The sequence below is a fragment of the Neopelma chrysocephalum genome, unplaced genomic scaffold (genome assembly GCF_003984885.1).
Source record: "Neopelma chrysocephalum unplaced genomic scaffold, ASM398488v2 Primary Assembly neopelma1_97065, whole genome shotgun sequence".
Classification (NCBI taxonomy): Eukaryota; Metazoa; Chordata; class Aves; order Passeriformes; family Pipridae; genus Neopelma; species Neopelma chrysocephalum.
The window spans coordinates 1227268-1235572 of record NW_020925707.1 but is presented as its reverse complement, the minus strand read 5'-3'; positions in this window follow the sequence as shown (position 1 = coordinate 1235572).

Here is an 8305-nt window from a genome sequence, read left to right as displayed (position 1 = left end):
CACAAACACTGCTGTATCTTGAAAATTAACCTAAAGCAAACATATAATTTTTCCCCATACTTGAAGCTACAAATACTTTTGTCATTGTCAAAGAGTACTTGAATCAAAGATAAACTATTGATAGACTACCAATTGCTTCTCTGACTCTGCTTGCAGTATTGATAGCAATAGGATACAGATAGATGGACCATATTTAAACCATTAGACATTCAGGAATATTATTATGCTTTATTGTGTCTGCATGTCCTCACCTCCATTCCTGTCCCCCTTTCCTCTCCCCCCATCCACCTCTCCCTTCCTCCTCCCTCTCTCCTGTCTTACATACACACACAGACACACACACACTTCCCCCTCTGCAACGCTTGCAATATTGCATCTCACAACTGCCTACCTCATGGCTTACAAGCAAAGGAGTGTACTGGTACCATACATAATCTTAGCATCCTTGCTTCTTGTTATTTGTGGATTTATTTACAAGTCCCTTTGTTCTACTTTTTCTTCTTGTTACTACAGTTTATATCACTGGCACACCTAAATTCTTGTGGGAATTTCAAACAAGAATCAAGATATAACTGGAAAATATTCTGTAATACAGTCTGTAATTCCATAATTTATCTGTTTGGTGTTTTTTTAAAGACAAAATTTTAAGAGGTTTATGGGCTTATAGATATCTGAAGAGTATTTTGATTGGCTTGTTAATACGTCAACTACTTAAGGTTCTGTTTGTGTAAAATAGCTGTAATAAAAAGAATTTATGTCCACATACATATGTTTGTATATATGTAAATGCATTTGAAATGAAAATGTTCATAAATCCTTGTCAATTGTGCTGATTAAGCCCCAGATTGTGATATTGGCAATGTTAAGCTTTTTTGCAAAGAGTTAAAATGCTAAAAATTTTTCTTTCAGTAGAGGGTAAAGAAAGGATTTAACTGGCTCAAAGGAAGTAATTAATACTTAGCTAATTTTCACTTTAATAGAGCCTTTCATGAGTATATTTTACAATTGCCAAATGGACATTTCCATCTGGTGAAGAGAAGGATTTAATCAGTGATTTGTTTTCTAAATATTTACAAACTTGGGCTTGATTCTGCAAGTTCTTGCAGGTCACTATGCTTATCTGAGTAAACCTCAATATCAATGGATTACTCATATGAGCAGTTTCTCCTAAGAAAATTTGCTGAATCTGGCTCTAAAATTTAAAACTATTTTTAATATTAATTCCATACTATTCTGATGTATTTTCTCCTCTCATTTTTTTTGAGATCCACTTGTGAACAAATAATTGATAATACTTTTCCAAAAGCTGACACAAATTACTTTAACTGGGCTACAATAATAACAAAACCCCCACCGTACGTACATATATAGCACCTACATTTTTTTCCCTACTTTTATTTGAAGCAACAAGATATCCCTCATAAATTCTCCATAAGTGAAATACCTTTGGTCTTAATGTGAGCATGTACTCCATGTTATTAAATGAGAGTAATATCTTTTAAAAAGATAGTTAATTTGCAGTCAGATGCAGAACAGTTTACATTAACATTATGAAGTCTGGAGATGAAGTTTATTCAGTCTGGGGCCTGAGGTTTTGTTTTCTTCTATAAGTAACCGTAGTGTTTTTGCAAGACCTGGCCTCAGTAGTAAAGCAATTTAGAGTGGAGGATATTTTTAGACTACATTCATTTAAAGGAGGGGAAGGGAAAGTCAGTGCAGTAAAATATACATGTATTTGTAATTCATATTGCTACAGTGCTTCTATTGTACTCAGAGATTCCATCATGTCTGAGATGGGGAGCTGGCATCCAGGCAGTGCAGCACGGCAAGAAAAAACACCCTCACCGAAACACAAATAGTGGGGGTTCTCCCTCTCCTCTATTGTTGCTGCTAATTATTACCATGCTGCTTCTCTTTTAAAAATTAAAAATAAATAGCCGTAGGTCAGGGAGGTATATTGGACAGTCTGTTAAATAACATTATCCATGCTTTTGGTCCAAGACAGAGATCTTTTCATGCTGGTATTTCAAGAGCCTCAGTCTCCACACTCAAAAAGGTGAGAGGATAAATAAACTCAAATGTGCAATGATTAAACATTTAACTTTTCTATTTCTTTGTCATTATACTGATGGCTCTATTTTACAGCTTCTCCTCCCCTACCATACTTTTGCTGATTTCACCTTATTTGCATGGTCTTATTATGCATATAATCTTGTTCTTCTGATATAGAGTGCAGCATAGTGACAAAGCAAAACCTATATACAGAGAAAACATTTTTCCTTCTTTAAAATTGTTACAGTCTTCCAATATTAGCATTTAATTTATCAATATAATTCAACATTAAACCAGATGTAAGTTCCTGCTTATAAAATACTCACAGATTTATTATAGTGTGAGAAAATAATAAGTTGATCTCTAAACTGCTTCCAAAAATCTTTCACTTTTATAAACATTCAATTTTTTCTGTTAAGAGTTTAAGCAAACACACTAGTGGTAGTAACAATTGGGAAATACCTGCTTATTTATGTCAAATAAGCTAACTGCTATATGTCTAACTGAGGGGACCCCTGGTGGCCTAGTGGTTAGCATGCAGGACTCTCACCTCTGCGACCCAGGTTCGAATCCCAGCCAGTCCCCCGGGCAGATGGAGCCCGTTAGCCCTGTAAGGCCATCCATCTATGAGAAGGTCACTCTAAACAAACCTACGTCTTGAGGACCTCACTGCAGATGAACCTTAGGATTAAAGGGTGGCCTCAGTTCAGCGCAGGCTGTGTCTCACCTAAAAAATCCATTGCGCAGGCTTGAAAGGTAAAAAGACCTTTCCCCAAATCTTCGTTCACGAAGACTGGCCATTATATGTCTAACTATATGTATTTTGATAAAGCTATCTGTCAAATTCAGTATATTTTATAATATAAGGATCTATAAGGACACACAGGGTTCAGCTCTGAAGCTTCCTGGTTGCCTTGCATCTGAAAATACAGAGACTGTATCCCCTAATTGTGTTACTACTTTCTTGTTGTTCTTATACTGTAACAACTGTATTTTGTTTTATGGAAATTTGAGTCTGATTCATCCTGATTTATCCACCAACTTCATGGACCTGCCAATGAGAGGGAAGGTTTCAGAATCAGTTTCTTGGTTACCATCCAAAAGTAGGTAAGAGAGAGTTTAAAGTTGTCCCCTGGAAAGGGAAAGGTAAACTCCCACTAGCTGCTACAGGAACACAACTGGGCCCAACTTGAGAGAAGCATGAGTCCATTTTAAAAAAGTCTTTGCCTTTGGTAGACTTTTTGGATATAAAAAGAAAGGAATAATTTGACTGCTTGAGTCTGCATTATAGCAAGTACCATTCTTTTTGTGAGATTCCTATATAGGAGGTTAATTATTTCTTTAATTTCTAAGATCCTGTGGAAATAATGGAATTAATCAAACACAATATAACTAAATTTCTTTCCAAACAAGAATTATTCTTGTAGTGCTCAATTGTTATAATACTACCATCATTACCTTCCTGCAGAAATATGAAAACAACAGGTATTTTCTGTCTCAAAGAAGGGTGCTCTCACGCCAGTCTTAAAGAACACAATGCTGTCCTCATCACCTTGCTACAAAGCATTCCCAGCAGAAAAATTGGTTACACTTCATCAATACGACACAGTATAAATAAAATAGCTCCATAATTCAAGAGACAAAATATTATCTGTAAGAATTTGTCTATGCCTTTCTAGTAGCTGTGAGAATTACTTGATTCAGACAGCTCAGTGCATATTTTTAAATAAAATAATGTTATGTGGTGCTTTTAATTGTGACATTGAATTTGTTGCAATTATTTCTTGCACTGATTAATGAGGTCATCTTTCATATGTGGAAGTAGCAGCTGTTTCTGTTCTTATGGCATTTTTTTTGTGGGGGGCATAGTCTACAAAAACTGGAAGATACAGTCCAGGAATATGCACATAGTGGCTCAGAGTTGTCAAAGCATCACTCAAACTACCAAAATATCAGTGAGCTCCACACATCCATACCAATACTCTGTGTGCTGTCTTTCCCAAACCAAAACCTTGCTCTTCATGTAGTAGTTTCATGAAAGTTATAAGTGATATTTAGAAAATCTAAAAGGCTTTGATTTGTCATGCATGCTATTATGCTAGCTTCTGTCTCACTGTGTGTGATTGACACAGAAATCACTACGGTGCATGGGCAGCCAACACTCTGTCCTCCTCCCCAGAAGACAGGAGCTCCTTCCTGTTGGAGCCCATGATGAGCCTTCACTTAAAATCAAGAGGTGACTCTCAATGTGACCTGCTTCACCCTGGAGTCTCCCTGAAAAGTCTAGGGATGCTTATCATGCTATACCATAAAACACCGTTTTTACAGAGCTTTAGTCTAAGACGACTAAGAATCCCTTTTATATCTCACCTGAGACATTTTTCCAATGTAGGAGAAATAAGATCAATCTCAAGTGTTAGAGACAGAGCAGGAGTGGGTTTCCAACTAAGTAAAGTCAACAGATTGGTGGGTATGTAAATAACCAGAGAAGAATCCAGCCTACAATAACTGAAATATTATGATAGTTGCGTGTCTTTATGTAGCGAGGGATACGTGGGCTTTATTCTCAACTTCCTCCCATTTTTCTTATGGAAAACCTTGCTACAAAAAAAAAATAAATATATAAAACCACGTGGTGCCTTCACATTGCACCCAGAGTCTGAGAATCTCAGTCATGAGATTTCCACTGGTGAACATCCCACTTCTAGGCAATAAGGAGTTTCAAAGGTCAACCCGTACTCCATAGTGAAATGTTTAACTTATGCAGTCTTTCGCAATGGTGTTGTTTCACACAAATGTACTGTCCAGGACAACAAATCTGCAAGTTTAGGAAGTCCAAACTCCTGGGAGCAATGTTAAAAGGGTGCTTTCACTCCATTAGACACTTACAAAGCTGCCTGAAATCAGTTAGCTGTGGAAGATTTTTAAAGAAAACATGGTTATGAATCATCACACTCATCTCAACTGACAATTCTGAAAATAAACTAGAGATGAAGAAAACAGACTCAAAGGTAACCCATTCACACCTTGCCTTTCCATTCCCATCCCCACCACAAACTCACAAGACAAGGAAAGCAATTGCCCCTTCCTAGGTGTGCAGTTATGAAGAGTTTCCTAGAAGGCTGTGAGGTTCTGGAATGCATTTTATTCCCATAGCAACAAGAAGGAAAGGGTGGGGGGAAGGGGTTTTTAAGATTTGATTGGTAATAAGTGAAACTAATCACCCTGAGATTATCCTGTTTTACCAGGATAGTAACTGGTGACTGATCTCATGAAGTATCTTTGCAAGTTATCTTACATCATCTTTGATATACTTACATCAAAGACATATTTGATATGAAACACTGTCTTTAGCTGTTCTCTGTCACAGAAAGCTGTAGCATCTCAGAATTCACTGTGGATGCATAGGAAAGTACAAACTGGTGGTGGTATGGGCTGAAACAGACCCATAGACAATTCTTCACTTATTTTTCATATTAGATAACTGTCTCAAAATAGACCATTAAAATCTTCTTCTCTATGGCTGTAATTGTTGTAATCATCATCATGGCTAGGCTTTGCGAACGAAGATTTGGGAAGGGCTCTACCCATGATTGTTGCAAGCGCGTTGGTGGCTAAAAAGGCCAATACGAGATAGACAAGTCCGGTTGCAAAAGGCACAGCAGAAAGACTCCTTAGATGGTATACTCTGCAAGGCACGATTCTTTCTGCGTTGTCTTTTCTCCTCAAGGGTGATTCTGCGTGCTTTCTCGAAAACATCAGCAGCGTTATAAATGGTCTGTCTCCAGGCCTCCCGATTGGAGGCCAGAGTAGACCAGTTATGGTGGTCAATATGGCCAAGGCTGAGATGTTGCTTCAGGGAGTCCTTGTATCTTTTCTTCGGGGCTCCTCTCTTGCGGCAGCCAGTGGCAAGTTCACCATAAAGCAGGATCTTAGGGAGGCGGTGGTCCTTCATCCTGGAGACGTGCCCTGCCCAGCGCAGCTGCGTTCTCAGTAACATGGCCTCAATACTTGTGACTGCTGCTTGTTCTAGAACAGACGTATTAGTCACATAATCTGACCAGTGGATGTTTAGGATTGTACGGAGACAGCATTGATGGAAGCGTTGTAGGAGTTGCAGGTGGTGGCGTTAGATGACCCATGATTCAGATCCATATAAGAGAGTAGACAGCACTATGGCTCTGTAAACACTGATCTTTTTACTTTTCTTCAGGTGTTTATTTCGCCAAACTCTTTTATGAAGCTTTCCGAAGGCAGTATATGCCTTTGCTAGCCTGTTATCTGTCTCCCCGTCAATCTTTCCATCCAAGGAGATGAGGCTGCCTAGGTAATTAAACTGCTGGACTGATTTGAGCTCTGATTCGCCAATGATGATGTGGGGATGATGGAAGACTTCCTGAGGTGCAGGTTGATGGAGAACTTCTGTCTTTTTTAAGCTGACTTCCAGCCCAAAGAGCTCACCAGCGTCTGTAAAGCAGGATGTTAAACGCTGCAGGGCTGCTTCTGTGTGGGCAACAAGGGCGGCGTCATCAGCATAAAGCAGCTCCCGGACAAGATGATTTAAGGTCTTAGTATGGGCCTTCAGTCACCTTAGGTTGAATAGGCTTCCACCAGTACGATATCGAATGTAGATACCGTCCTGATCATCGAGGTCTGCCGTGGCCCTTTGGAGCATCATGCTGAAAAAGACTGTGAATAGGGTAGGAGCAAGAACGCAGCCTTGTTTCACGCCATTCTTTATTAAAAAGGGCTCAGAAAGTGTGTTGCCATATCTGACTTGGCCGTGCTGATCCTCGTGGAGTGAGATGATCATTTTAAGGAACTTGGGGGGACAACCTAAACGTTCCAAAATCTGCCAAAGACCTTTTCTGCTCACAGTATCGAAAGCCTTGGTGAGATCAACAAAGGTTACATAGAGACCTTTGTTCTGTTCCCTACACTTCTCTTGCAGTTGTCTGAGAACAAATATCATGTCTGTGGTGCTCCTGTTGGCTCTGAAACCACACTGACTTTCAGGTAGAGTTTCTTCTGCTATAGCGGGTATTAGTCTGTTCAGGAGTATTCTTGCCAGGATTTTGCCAGCAGTGGAGAGCAGAGTAATACCACGGTAATTTGAGCAGTCTGATTTAGTACCTTTCTTCTTATACAAGGTGATGATGACTGCATCACGAAGGTCTGATGGTAGTTCGCCTAGTTCCCAACAAACATTTCTTGACGTTGATGCAAGGTATTCACCTGCCTCTACTGCAGAAGAGAGGCAACAGCTACAGGCATTGAAATTCATCTCTGAAGCTTTCAACAGATTGCAAACAGGGAGATATGTCTGTTTAGGGTTGGTTTTGGCTTATCCATTAGGTAGATTCTCTGCTGGGACTCACTGACCTGCTCTGAGATGATTTATGTTAGTTTTGGGTGTTTCTGTTGTAGCCAAATACATGTATTTTCTTTGTCTTGGAAATTTAAAAAAAAAAATTCTAGTGCAAAATATATTAGAAAAAAACTGTTAAAAAGCAAATTATATTGTTTTCATACAAGTAGATGCTAAGATTTTTCTAAAAGTTAAGCTAGATATTTGCATGCAAAAAATGTTGATTTTTCCTTATGGTGATACATAAACTGTAGCCTGATATTGGTCTGGATTCAAACTGGGTCTTTAACACTTTTACACTCATTTTTCAGTAGTTCAAGTCGATGGTGGCTGAGCTATCAACAAAAAACTGTGGTGCCATGATATTTAGGATACTAAATGGACTTGGAATTAGTAAACATCCGTCAATTACTTTCTCACAGCTTTACCTTTGCACCGTATCTTGAACAGGATACGTGACCAACAAAAAATTTTAACTATTTGCTAAAAAGATTTTATTCCAGAGAATGAGCTAAAACTGAAAACAGCATCTCTGAAAATAAGAACCAACCTTGCAGTCTTTAGACAGAACTCCCCAAGGGTATTCTTGCTTCCCTATGCCTTTAAAATGCACCATATTCTATTGTCTCCTAGTTTTATTTCCATGCATACATATACATATATTTACAGCACTCCCTCTATTGCAAAGAGAGTTAAAAACAAACAAACAAACAAACAACACCAGCTTTAAAAAGTTGATTTACAGATAGAAAGTACACTTAGGTGTGATTTAGGAAACAAAAAGACTGTTCTCATTTCTTTTCCATTGTGCTCAGAAGAATTCCGCTTAGTTTATAACCCTTATTTCTTAGTATGATAGTCCCTTCACAGGTAGTCAACAAATAC